Source organism: Macrosteles quadrilineatus, unplaced genomic scaffold (genome assembly GCF_028750875.1).
Source record: "Macrosteles quadrilineatus isolate MER2022 unplaced genomic scaffold, UCM_ALF_1.0 Scaffold_9__3_contigs__length_116548681, whole genome shotgun sequence".
NCBI lineage: Eukaryota > Metazoa > Arthropoda > Insecta > Hemiptera > Cicadellidae > Macrosteles > Macrosteles quadrilineatus.
The window spans coordinates 84,039,333-84,053,743 of NW_026542602.1; the positions used below are offsets into that span (position 1 = coordinate 84,039,333).

The window sequence follows — 14,411 nt, forward strand, 5'->3', positions numbered from 1 at the left end:
TATCTTACTAACATCGATAAGAACCATCGATCCACAGAACCATCAATAACATTATTGAAGGACCTGGCAAGTCCTTGAATTAATATCTACCTTTGCTACCAACTTATCTTTCTGTGTTCGTGATTATGTCACATGGCCATTTACGTTAAGACTTCTGGACCAATTAAGCTGACATTTTGTAGGAATAAGGCCAATATATAAGAAGTCTACAGTAATTATCAATGAAATTAAATACCACAGAGTACCTAACCTGAATGTAGATACTTACATTCATTTTACCGCGAAGTACCAAGTACTCACGAATAATAGAAAAATAGTCTTTTCTAGTATTCGTGGAATACTTTATACTTTAATACTTTTCCATGATATGGCGACCATACAAAGTAGGTATTTTAATCAATGAATTTAAAACAATAGAAGTACTGTAACACAATATAACTCCGCCAAGACAATAATACATTAAATTTCGACTTCAGCTGATCCCCCCTCCCCCAGGAAGTAAAAGTACTTCTTTAGCTTCATACTGCTCCATTCTGAAGAAAATCATCCACTGGAGGGCAGCAAAAAGTTTTTACCTTCCAAACAATATTTTTTGTAAACACATAATTTCCATGCATACACATTGACTCGTGCAGTTACTTCGCAACGGCAACTAGTAGTCACGTGACCACCTTATAAAGCCAAGGTCAAAGTTCAAGTGATCGACCAGTCAGCCATCGCCGTCAACCGTGACAATGACAATGACTGTGGCTTGGCCTTCACTGCGACTTGTCGAGTTCCTAATACTGTGGAGGCGAGGAACGATATTTCAACTCACGCTTTCTGTAGTTAACAATAGTATTTTATAATACTAAGTGACGTAAAATTCGCACACCAAATTGATTAAAGGATATAAACACACCAGAGACAACAACCCAGGGCGTCGTCCCATCTCGTGTAAGTGTTGTCTCGTCCAAAAACCAATTAAATTGTTCACTTAACAGGTTTACAAAAAAACATTTTAAATTTTGTAGTTGACTACCATTAAAATGTCATTATTGTTTGCAGCGTTCGTCGATAATCATAGGCCTACATTTCAATATGTCAGAGACTGTAAATTAGAGCTGTTTGCCATACAATTAATTTGACTTGAACATTTATAAATCACCAGATTGGAAAATTAAGGTATTAAAAAATTCTAATAGTTAGTTTTCATTACCCATGAAAAATAAGGAGATGTTCCTCCATTAAACCTCAGGCTAAAATAACTAGTTTCTTTAGGACAACTAATTGAACTAACATGCACGTCGTAAAAAGGTGGAAGACATTTGATTTGAAACATCTGAATGTTTAGAGCTCTCAAAGGTTCTAAGATAATTATAACTTTAACTATGGAGAATTTGTTCTATTTTAACAGTTGAAAGTTACTTTCAGAGTGTATTGATTTTTGGAAAGTCAGAGAGATGTAAAAATTGTATCCATTAGTTTTTAAATTGGTTGGTTTAATCATAGATCAAAGGAGTGGACATGTCTATACTCCTTTTATCTATGGTTTAATTAAAACATTAAGGTTGATCTATAAGTCCCCAGAGTGTTTAAACTCACTTTTAGTGGTCTTTAACAGCCAATTTTCACAAAACTAAAAATGTTTGATCTCAAAACACAAACCAAATATGACAATGCGAAAAGCTTGTCAAGTTGTCTGCATATTTAGACATTTTACACAATTACATAGTATTTACACACATCTTCCCCAGTTACCGGATAGTTATTCTGAGAACCCAGGATCTCGCCTGACCTGACTCAAGATACAGGTAATGGCCTAGTTCACCACATTGTAAGTGGTCATTCCAGTCGTTCCAGCCTATCCAGGGCTGACCGCTACCTCAATACAAGCCCGCGGCGAATCACATAATGGCTCTAACGTTAACGCGAATAATAATACCCGTTGGGCACAGCCTTGATCAAGACCTTCTACCACAACGTGTATCGCTGTATAATTTTTTAAAGTAATACATATTGTTGTAAAATGTTCTTAATTATTAAGTTTGTCACACACTGTAGCGTAATCTGAGTCCAACTTAATGAATGTTTGTGTAAGGATATTATAACAGTATCGTAAAAGCAATCGCAAAAGTAAACATATCCGGCTCAAAGGGCATATTTTTCGCTAGGGATGTTATGTAGTTGTCTCAACGATATGCCCTAAACAACATTTTATAGTGAACACCAAATTAGAGAAGTCTGAATTATGACGAGACGTTTCAGCGAAATTTGGTGTGAATTTGGTGCTCTACCTCAGCTCGGATTTTTCGTTCCTATACCGTTGCACTGAACAGCGCCTCTAAGAGCGCTTGGAAGCCTTTTGAATCTGGAAGATTACATAGTTATCCTTACAACATTTTAGTAAACTAACTGCAGATACTTGTTTTTAGGAATCTATTGCACTTTCCAAATTTGTTATTTTTTCTCTAAAAATTATTTGTATGCGTTAAAACTTATGATAAAAAACAAATCCAATCTGTTTGTTAGAAAAATATACCCTGTCTATTTATGCCAATAAGCATGTTACTTATGTACAACGTGATCATAATATTTTTATGTAATTTACTGCAAGCTATTCAGTACACTGTAGGTAGACCAAAGTATGTGGACAGTATTGTAAAATAGCTAGAGTGGTTACACTACTAGTTACATAGTCATTATAGCAAGGAAGCTGTCACTTTCTCTAAAGCACGGTAGATCACCGACGTCGAGGCAGATAATGTCAAACGTGCTCGTAATATCACTTTCTAACTGCAGATTTCAACTTGATAAACTCTAGAAACGTTCCTAATCCATAACATTTCTGGATAATTTTTGCACTTTTTACGTGTCATTCATTAATTCTATCAATATTTGTTTTATTTAATACTAAGTACAGAAACCATAAGATTTTAGTATATTTTCCCGTTTGGAAGGTTTTTTTTCAAAAAACTAAACAGTGAACAATTTAAGAATAGTTCTATGACAAAGTCGAACGAAAAACGTCTGAAACTGTTTATTTGATAAAAGAAGTTTGTATTGACCTTTTAAACCATACAACCAAGCAAGATATGTAGCATAGATCGAACGATGAAAAAAGAGGGTTCCAATACGCTGCAATCAATGTTGTAAATACATTTAATAAATCATCTACTCCTATGTTGTAAACATGCTTGAGATCTAGACTTGCTGAAAGGCATACAGATGTATAGACCTTTCTATACCACAATAGAACCACTAAAAGTCTACTCAACTGCTGCAAACTGCCAACTGCAACTATAACTCTCTTAGTGCACATTTTGTGAAATACGTTGGCCAACTCGCAGTTAGAGCGCTCGGTTTCTCTCAAAGATTTCTCAAAGTTCTTTTGTTTCATTGATGTCAACAAAAATATACACTGTTATTTACAAATTGTTATTTATATGTCTTTGGGAGTTTAGTTAGTGTTTCTTTTCTATATTCTTAGAAATCCAGATAAAACTAAAATATATTTACTTATTTTAGCGAATTTCCCTATAGGGAAGTAGCTATTACCGTAGGTCTCATGGAAACACTTAGGCCCGGGACCGATTTACTTTTTCATTTTGATGTCCCCAGAGGCCAAAAACACCATTCGTTCAAATTTTTATATATGTATATATATATATATATATATATATATATATATATATATATATGTGTCCGTGAACACGATAACTTGAGTAATTTTTATCCGATTTTGATGAAATTTGGTTTAAAGGTGTAAGGCGGGATAAACTTGAATGAGTTCGCGATCCAGCATGATCGGACCATGGGAACAGGGTTTTATGGAGGGTTTTATGGGGTAAAAATTGGTTTTTCTCACTTTTGACCCTCAAAACAAAAAATTTCCCAATTTTCCTCTAAACCTTCTTAAAGAGCTTAAAAAAACAAACAATTCAGTATATCAAAGTGTTTTTGTACGGTTATTGGTTACGGAGAAAACTAAAAAAATGGTCAATTTAAAATTCCCATGTTATTCTTATGGAGAATATTGTAAAATGTTGTAGTTTGCTTGTTTATGGATATCTTTTGATCTAACTTGGCAAATATATTCATTTTATAGTAAGCAATAATTATTTTACTTAAAACACACACTTTATTAGTTTCCTTGTAGCAGCAAACCTAGGTACTCTTTAAACCTAATGTTATTTAAATAGATCAATTGAAAATCAATTCAGCCAAATGGAAATTCGCTAAGACGGCAGGTTTGCTGCGGCGGGGGTATTTTATCTATCACACATCTAAAAATTATAGAAATTACCTCTAAAAAATTTAAACTGCTACGCTTTAAGTAGGTACTCGAAAAATAATCTCATTATTCAGTTAATTACTCGTACTGTAGTTGTAAATAGCGAACTCTATTTTAATTGAGTAAAACTTCGTTAGAAACTGCTAACAGATACCGTTTTGTCTTTTAATCAAAATTTTAATCACGCCATACCAATAAACAAAACATTTCAAACTATACTTTTTATGTAATGTCCAACCAGCTAAACGACCATCTTAGTATGAAATGATTGGAGAGAAATTATAATAATTGAATGAACGAAGTGAATTCTCATACTTTGTTTATAGTTAAACACTTTGAAAGTGGTTCAAAATCAAACTACGTATTTTTGAGTAACTGGCTACTGTCCAACACGATGGAGTATACAATTATTTTAAAATGGGTAAGATTTTTTACTGAAGTCTATACAGCCACATACATTCCAGACAAATCCTATGGTTTAACTATAACAACGTTAAGTGCTCAAACCGAAAATTGTTCATGATTGTCTCACGACGTTACAACATATTTTGGACTCGTGCAACTACTCGTATAGTTTGTTGAGCTGGTTTAACTAAGACTGAATGTTCGACTGATTGTATTCATGTAATCAGCTGGGAAGTCCTTTCTCCTAACGTAACAGCTGATTTGAGGTTACGCATCGTCTAAGAGGTCATCTGCGGTGACGGGAGAAAGGAATGAATGCAGCTTTGTAGAAACCTCTCTAGGTAGAAGGAAAATTCCCACTAGCAATACAGGAAATAAGTATACGTGATACAAAAAATTATAGTCAGAATTATGTTATTTAATATTATGAAATATCGGAATTTTACCATTACAAATCTGAAATCAACGGTGGCTTCGGTTTACAAAAATTACTTGTTAAGTGATGTAAAAAATAAATAATACCACAGCCGAAGCAAACCTGCAGACTGAGCGAATTTCCATTTGTCTGGTTAGATTTTTACTGGAATATTTCCTTAAAATGGTCATATTTTTGTTTTCTATGTAAATAACATTAATTTGAATTAGTACTTAGGTTTGCTGCTACAGGGAAGGTGATAAGGTATTTTTTTATGTTGATAGCTTAGTATGAAATGAGCAAATTTGCAAAATTCAATTAAAACATATCAATAAAAAAGCAAACTACAACAGTTATCTTTATCTTCCTTAAGAATAACATGGACATTTTAAATTACACTTTTTTTCTCCGTAACGATTAGGCATACAACAATACTTCTTTATACTAAATTATTTGTTTTATAAGCTCTACAAAATATTTAGAAAAAAAAATCAAAACTTTGTTTTTTGGGTCAAAATGGGAGTAGTATATTTCATTACTAGGACCGAAAGTGGCATTTTCCGGCGCGCGCTCAAGTTTTTGTGTGAGGCGAAGCCGAACACAGGGAACCCCAATTTCACGTGCGAGGCGAAGCCGAGTATGTGAGAGCTTTTTTCACGTACGAGGCGAAGCCGAGGACGGGAATAATGGAGCAAGTGCCGGATAATAACTTTCGGTACGAGTTATGAACGATACTTTTCATCACGACGCAAAAATATACAAACACAGAATAGCAGACCTCAGTAATATTACAACTAATTTACTTCTCAATTAATTTTATTAGCATCAAAATAAAATAAAATCTTCTAAAAGGATACGTATGTATATTTTCGATTAATTTTAGAACAAAATACCCCCTCCGCAGCAAACCTGCCGTCTTAGCGAATTTCCATTTGGCTGAATTGATTTTCAATTGATCTATTTAAATAACATTAGGTTTAACGAGTACCTAGGTTTGCTGCTACAAGGAAACTAATAAAGTGTGTGTTTTAAGTAAAATAATTATTGCTTAGCATAAAATGAATATATATGCCAAGTTTGATCTAAAGATATCCATAAACAAGCAAACTACAACATTTTACAATATTCTCCATAAGAATAACATGGGAATTTTAAATTGACCATTTTTTTATTTTTCTCCGTAACCAATAACCGTACAAAAACACTTTGATATACTGAATTGTTTGTTTTTTTAAGCTCTTTAAGAAGGTTTAGAGGAAAATTGGAAAATTTTGTGTTTTGAGGGTCAAAAGTGAGAAAAACCAATTTTTACCCCATAAAACCCCCCATAAAACCCTGTTCCCATGGTCCGATCATGCTGGATCGCGAACTCATTCAAGTTCATCCCGCCTTACACCTTTAAACCAAATTTCATCAAAATCGGATAAAAATTACTCAAGTTATCGTGTTCACGGACACATATATATATATATATATATATATATATATATATATATATATATATATACATATATAAAAATTTGAACGAATGGTGTTTTTGGCCTCTGGGGACATCAAAATGAAAAAGTAAATCGGTCCCGGGCCTAAGTGTTACCATGAGACCTACGGTAATAGCTACTTCCCTATAGGGAAATTCGCTAAAAATAAAAGAAAATACTCTAAAGGAAACTTACGTATTTTTTTTCAATAAATGTGGATTAAACCGTAAAATAAAACAATAAAAGAACTTTTGACTATACATACAGCTGATCCAAATCATTAAATTATACCGTAACAAAACACTAGCGCACGTAGTGAGTAAATGGATAACTAATTGAGAGCGAGGGAAAGTAAATTTAGAGCGAGGGAAAATCAGCTGATCGATTTTCCCTCGCCCTAAATTAGAGCTTGGGAAACGACTACTTTCATTGATGTCAGATGTTATCGAAAATAGTTACTTTCGTTAAGGAGCGATGAAAAAACCATTTTTACCCTATAAAACCCTCCATAGACCCCTGTTACCATAGTCTGATCATGCTGGTTCGCGAACTCGTTCGAATAAACGTAGGTTTACAGGTTTGTACCAAATTTCATCAAAAGCGGATCATTTTTGTTGAAATGATCGCGCTAACGTACACACATATAAATGAATATGAATTTGAACGAATGATGTTTTTGGCCTCTGGGCGCCTCAAAACGGAAAAAGTAAATCGATCCCGGCCCAGGTCTTACCATGAGACCTATTGTACAGTATAATAGCTCATTCCCTATATGGGAAATTCGCTAATATTTCTTGATTGAACAAATATAGAATGACGTAAACACTTAGATTAAAAGTGGTTTTTCAAAATTGCAAAAACCATTAGTGTACTTAAACTTTTAGCAAACTAAATGTATTTTTGTCAACAATATAAGTGCCTGACAAAAACAATTCGGCAACTCACTGCATATTGTGGAAAAATTAACAAACACCACTGAGCATTGAATAACACGAAATCAAAATTCCATCAGTAAACTTATGCAAAGTTTGGTTACTGACTGGGGGGATCAACGCCGAAGACTGGATCGAACTGGATTGTGATTGGATACAAATGGATTTACTCGACTTGTAATCTGTTGCTATCAGACTGGATCAGCGGAGGGGAAGGATTGAGCCTCTAATAAAGATGAACGATTTTAATCTACCAATTAATAAGAGGGGAGGGCCGCTGGTATTGCTTTTGCTTCCGTTTCGCAACAGACTTCGGCATCCAAACGTATTACCGTGGATATAGGAGTTGCAATGGAATATCGACTTGTTATTTGTGTCGATTGAGTTTAAATGCATATTTTTACTATAGACTTTTTTACAGATAAGTATAATCAACTACTTACCACTTCACTTAGGCCTAATCAACATTATCCACTAAACACAACTCACTTTAATTGGGTTCCGCTTTAAAGAAATATATCAGGTGGATAAAACTTGAGAAAGATAGAAAAAATGCTCTTCCTCACTTAATTTTAATATTTACTTCATATTTTATGCGTGTTTTCATTACGCTTTCTTGAAAATAAAATAAACCATTGGCTTTGAATACTCGAGTAGACATACCAAATATTTGGACCAGCTCCAACCGGTATAGAAAATTCTGGTTAAATAGTCATATCATAGAGATCGCTTCTCTTGGTTAGTTTTCCAGATTTAGCTTTTCATACGATGGCAGTTGACAGAGACATAAACGATACTTTAGTTCACAATAAGTTAAATTAAATGATTACCTAAAATACTGTAAGGAAGACTGTAGTCACTGGCGATATGCGAGTGTGCGGCTCTACATTTAATTAAAAGAAAACTGGCTGAGACGGACGGAGCGGACTGAGCGGACTGAACTGAGCGGACCCAGTGTGCGGCTCTACATTTGAATACATGGTTTTTGAAATTTGCGGAACGGACTGAACTGAGCGGACCCAGGGTGCGACGTGCCTTAAGAATTGTTTTTAACTTGAGCATTTTTCAAGATAGAAATTTCAAAATTAGTACAAATGTGTATTTTAGTAGCTAAAACGAGCTTACAAAATTTCGTTCCAATATCTCAAGCCGTTTCAAATATGGCAGCCATTAAAATCTTTAAGAACAGAATATTATGGTCATGGTTCAATATTTACAGCTTGTCATAACCTGTAAAACACATAAAAGTGTTGACGATGCTCAGATAATCCACAAAACACTTCTATTGCCTTTTTTTAAAGAAGCCCTTAACTTATGTCTACTTCAAAAATAAAAATAAAATATGTAGTTCATTGAAGGGAGTATTTATTGGTTACCCTACAGCAAAGCTAAGAATCTCCACTAGACATTACTTTAAGTATTAAAATTCCAACCTCGAAGTCTTTGGTTTCCTCTGTTTGTTCAACACCCCGCACTTGATTTCCCTCATCAAGTTGGCCTTGACCAGTCCTTCATAAAGGTTTTCCCATGGTATAGTTTGCTGCTAGCCTATCTGGTTTGCTGCTAGCCTATCTTGGTCTGATGCTGCTAGACCACCTGGTTTGCTGCTAGCCTATCTGGTTTGTAGCTAGCCTTTCTGGTTTGCTGCTAGCCTATCTCGGTCTGATCCTGCTAGACCATCTGGTTTGCTGCTAGCCTATCTGGTTTGTAGCTAGCCTTTCTGGTTTGATGCTAGACTATCTGGTTTGATGCTAGACTCTCTGATTTGCTGCTAGCCCATCTGGTTTGTTGGTAGCCTATCTGCTAGCCTATCTGGTTTGCCGCTAGCTATCCTTTTTGTTTCAACTCCTAGACGGTGTTTCAGAATTTACCCCCATCTTTTAGAGCTTGTGATGGGTTCAGGGTCGTATCCTAGGCCTGGCTTTGGATGTTTGCAGCCTCCTTATGTTTTTCATTTGTGTTTGTCCTTATTATTCTGTGCTCTGTGGTTTGTCCCCGTCTAGCACCTTCTTTACTTCCTACCAGGAGCCCCACCCCCAAGATGGTGGAGGTGCAGGAGTAGGGAAACTGTCGGAAGGTAGTGGTTCAAGTACTCGCGGAACCAACACCCCGACACCTCCAAGAGGTGGCGGAGGCGGCCCCCCGAATACTTTCCTCACTACCCAGCCTACAGCGATCCCTACGCCCACACCAACCACCACCTTACGAACGCGACTCATGGTATACTACTGTAATTGACAAAAAAAGAAGACTTACTAAGATAATTGTTGGTGCTGTTGATTGTTTGAGAGTTTTCAATGAAGTGATTCAATGTTTCTATGGAAACATTTATAAAATCAACATACAAATACATTGCATCTAAAACCACTAACTTTAAAATTTTAACAAGTCTACAGTAAAGTGTTGGTGATGTTAAGCATTATACGTTTACATTTTTTCTCTGATAAGGATAAAAAATATTCATTAATAAAATTTAATTTATGTTTCAAATCTTTAATACAATTTGCAAATATAACTTTGAAGTTCAATTTGAAATACAATTTTTAATTGTGTTGCAACACATGTTACAAAAGGTAACAATCCATGAATGCAGTACAGCAATGGTACATGTAGAGGGAGTAGAATTCCAAACAATATATTTTTTCATTGCGATTCACTAGCAGTGATTTTAAATTATTTGTATTTATGTGAAAATAAAAAAAAATTAAGTTTTAGAAAACTTCTCATAAAGTGAATAATTCATTACCGTAGGTCTCATGGTAAGAACAGGGTCCGGGACCGATTTTATGATTATGATAAATGTAATACATATGTGTAAAGCTACATTTATTCTTCGCAAACCAGCATGATCAGACTGTGGGAATGGGAATTTATGGATTAAAAATTGGGTCTACTCATTTTTGACCCCTAAAACATAACGTTTGGCTATTTCTTTCCAAAATATTTTGTAGAGCTTAAAAAACCAATTAATATACTAGTGCAACTGTCGCTCGAAATCGAAAAATTGCAAAGTGTTACAGGCGTTATTTCAAAACGAATATCAATCATAATTTCCGATGACTATAAAGAGTCAACTCAAAGATAATGTGTAATCAATCCCTCCACTACAGTTATCGAAACTGAAAACGAACTCGCTCTGAAAACGAACGCTCTTGTGAGTATTATGTGTTTCCTATGAACAGATGTAATTAATACAAATTATTTGTCTAAAGTAAACACAATCTTTTCTTCATGAGAAATGCATTGGTATTTTGATGGCCTGTGGGGCAAAGCCCGAGGACGTTTATTTGGTGAAAGGGGGCGTCTACAAAACAAAAACGTAATTTTGACACATCGTTTAAAAATTCGTCCATTATTAACAAAGGAGTAGTGTTTCGTAGAAATCACCATCACGTATATAACGATGGAAGTCAAAAATAATAATTGCGCAACCGAATGTAGAAGAAAACTGATAACTCGGTTTTTAATCATGAGATTTCAACAATTAAGGTATCATTTGATTTGGATTTAATTTCTTAATATTTATGATCTGAAAAAAACAATTTTCGTAATATTTACGGTTTTCATTAAATTAACCATTACAGATTTTAATGACTGTCATATTCAAACTACTTGAGATATTGGAACAAAACTTTGTAAGCTCTTTTTACATACTAAAATACACATTCAAACTAATTTGAAATGTCTATCTTAAAAAAATAGCCAAGGTATAAACAAATTCTTAAAAATCGCAAACAGAAATCTAGGCATTTTAGACCCATACTTATATGGCATTTTAAATAGTCCAAGGAACAAGTCCAAAAAATATGTCCAGACAATTTGGAAACACCCTGCATATTGTTCACGATGCGGTAGTTTCTACATACAGTCTAAGATTAAAAAACAATTCTAAACCAATTTCTTCATTTCCCATTCAGTACCATCTATAAACAACCATGCATGAAGTAACTTTACATGATGGAATAGTCGATTTAAGTTTTCAAATACAGTAATGTTATGCAACATTGAAAAGTTTAAACAATCTTGTTTTGTATACTCACAATAAAAACCACAAAGTTTCCTTATTAATTGACTCAACAAAAGTGAAACCAGTGTACTCGAAAACTTAGCTTGAAACTACAAAACAATAATTATGTGGTAATTGATACCGAGACTTCTCACAAGTGGTTGAAACACAGGGTAGTGGAAGTAATGAAAAGGGAAAAGTTTCAACAAAAGAACGCCGTAAGAAGCTGATTTAATTCGAGTCCAAATCCCACGGGACTTATCAGACTTATGAAGTGTTCAGTTTAAACTTCCAGAGCTGCTTTTCCAACAAGGAGAGTCTACTTGGATGGGGAGTGATTTCAGAATAATACTTTCAAATGGGGAAAACAAGGGGTGAAAAGTCGAAGAAAAGACAATTTATTCCTTTATTGTTTGATTATCGACGCTAAGTATTTGGTTAGCGTTATTTGAGCATCTCTTTGAGAGAATTTGGTCTGGGCCAACCTATTAGATTAGCTTATTGTCCTAGCAATTGATATTTTTCTGATTTCCTGAAAACATATTAAACCGTGTATGCTTGTTCGTTGTGAGTTTCACACGACTATTCAGTATTCACACTACCAGGGATAAAGAGTATTGTTTTGAATAATTTCGTAATCAGCTTATAATGAAACCATAGGTTTGAAGTCAGCGGAATACGGAGAGAGACAGGATCACTTGATATTACAAGTATTTTTAACCTTGTATCAATAAGTAGTTATTGATATGAACTAAATGTTTGTGAATTAAGGACTGTTGTTACTAGCCTGATCGTCGTTTGGGGGGGGGCAGTAAATAAATGTTATTGATGAAATACTAATGCTGCAATTATGCTTTCCCATTATACACAAGCTTTAAATAGGGTTTCACGGTTGTATATAAAGGTCATCAGTTAGTTGCGTGGATGATAATTAATTCTCTAACTAACCTGTCTGATAGCAATCCATTCAGTATCACGCAACTATGCTATTAGTGCGAAAACCATTGGTTAGTTTCAAATTACAGTTTTCACTATTTGTTCAAAAAACCATTTGTTAGTGTTGAACCAGAGTTTTTACTGTCATAGTCGCCATAACAGATTTTGTAATAAGTGTTATTTTATCATATTATTGTCAATTTACAAAATTACTGGCTCAGAACTTTAAGTAAGCTAGAAGTCAAATTGTAATTAGTTTAACTAAAGCAATCTTTATCAGTTGACAAGGCCGTTCACGAGGAGAGTGAAAGTGAGCTAACGTGATAGGTAAATTCTCATTTACATATCCGTTACATATTTCATTTTCAAAGTCACAAGTCAATGTAGTATTTACACCGTATTCATACAGTTAAAACTCGGTAGTTACAGAAGTGGTATGTTTTATCAATTTAATTGTACAATCTAGTGAATTACAACAGTACAACTTCCTTAACTGGCTCTGTTGCTAACCAAAGGCTTGGGAAGACACGAAATAATAGTGAATACATTTCGTTACAATGGCAAACTTGCACTTTTATTTGGGGTATTCATCATCAGACTCATAGGATGGGAAGTTAAAAATGCAAAATACAAAATATTTTCACTCAAATTCATTTTTAAACTAACCATCGATTAAATCAAAACTGGTTTACCCAAAAAGGTCCAGCCCCTATTATTTTGGATCGCAACTGAATGTATTCTGTTGTATCTCTATGTTCCCTCAAATCTGTACGAACTGCTATTCTTTTGTAAATTTTTTCAATCATCTGTTTACAGATCGTCTCACTTCATTTTACACATTCACTCAAATTTGTGTTACAAACCGCACCTCAATGGCATCCCATCTAAATTGGCAACACAATCCAACTATCAGGATTCAGATATTCAGTAATAGGATTGCTGATTTCCATTCATCCTGAACGTTGAGACATTTTACAAAGAGCCCTTCATACATTCACTGCAGGAGTGGCAACCCAGAATGACTCACAAGACCTAATGGTTCTAATGACACAGCAATCAGAGCAATGGCGAATAGCGTGTTTTGCCCAGCCCAGCTGACTATTCGCTTTCACTGACCATACTCTATTACCATACACCTGGTCAATACATCTCTACGTCTCGCAGTGATATAGACTGCTTTGCGAGATGTTGGTTGGTTTCCTTTTCGATAAGATTGATAAAATTTGAGTTACAAGGATGAAATTTCTCCTTTAAACGCTGCTTGTGTATTTCATCTGGTTACAGCCAAATGCGTATTGGTCGTATATATTCTGGGTTTATTTAGGAATATATTTTTTCAAATGTAACTATGAAATTACCTGTAGGGTATCTTTAAGTACTGTACTAGCTGAAAACAAAGTTCAGGAATATGTTTCTGTTCGATATAGGGTGAGTTTCCTTGTTAATTTCACAAATATGAAACTATTTTAAATAAATAAAACTATATTCTTTCAATTATTAGGTACTCTCTTTCTGGCATTGAAACTAAAGAGCGCATTGAAAATGTTTTAGGATTTAAATACAAATCTAAACAGGCTCCAGATTTTAGAAATTACCAATAGACATTAAAACCCTTAATTTGGCAAACAAACCTTTTTTTGAAAACTACTTTTTCCTTGCAATATTTCAACCAAAAGGGTCCAAAGGAACTTCAAAAAAATAATTTTAAAATTCTTATAAGTATTTTTCAAAATTTTTTCATGTGTGCCATTTTTGGCACTTTGCCAAAGATGCGGAGATTTCTCTAGGAATCTTATGTTGAATTAAATACAACAAGTGTATCTGTATAGCACTTAAAAATAAACTTTAGGGTTTGAATAAGTCGACATAATCACATATTGGATATCAAAATTTTATAACTATAATTATATGTAAGATATAAAAAAAAACAATTTCTCCACAAAAGTTATCAATCCAATATAAAATG

At 34.2% G+C, this 14,411-nt stretch overlaps 1 protein-coding gene across 4 annotated transcripts in view; it reads right to left on the reverse strand.

The window, feature by feature from the left end:
* The window catches only part of LOC129002190 (cyclin-dependent kinase 14), a 285,193-nt gene that overhangs the window by 158,665 nt on the left and 112,117 nt on the right, over window positions 1–14,411 (reverse strand). The window lies entirely within an intron of this gene.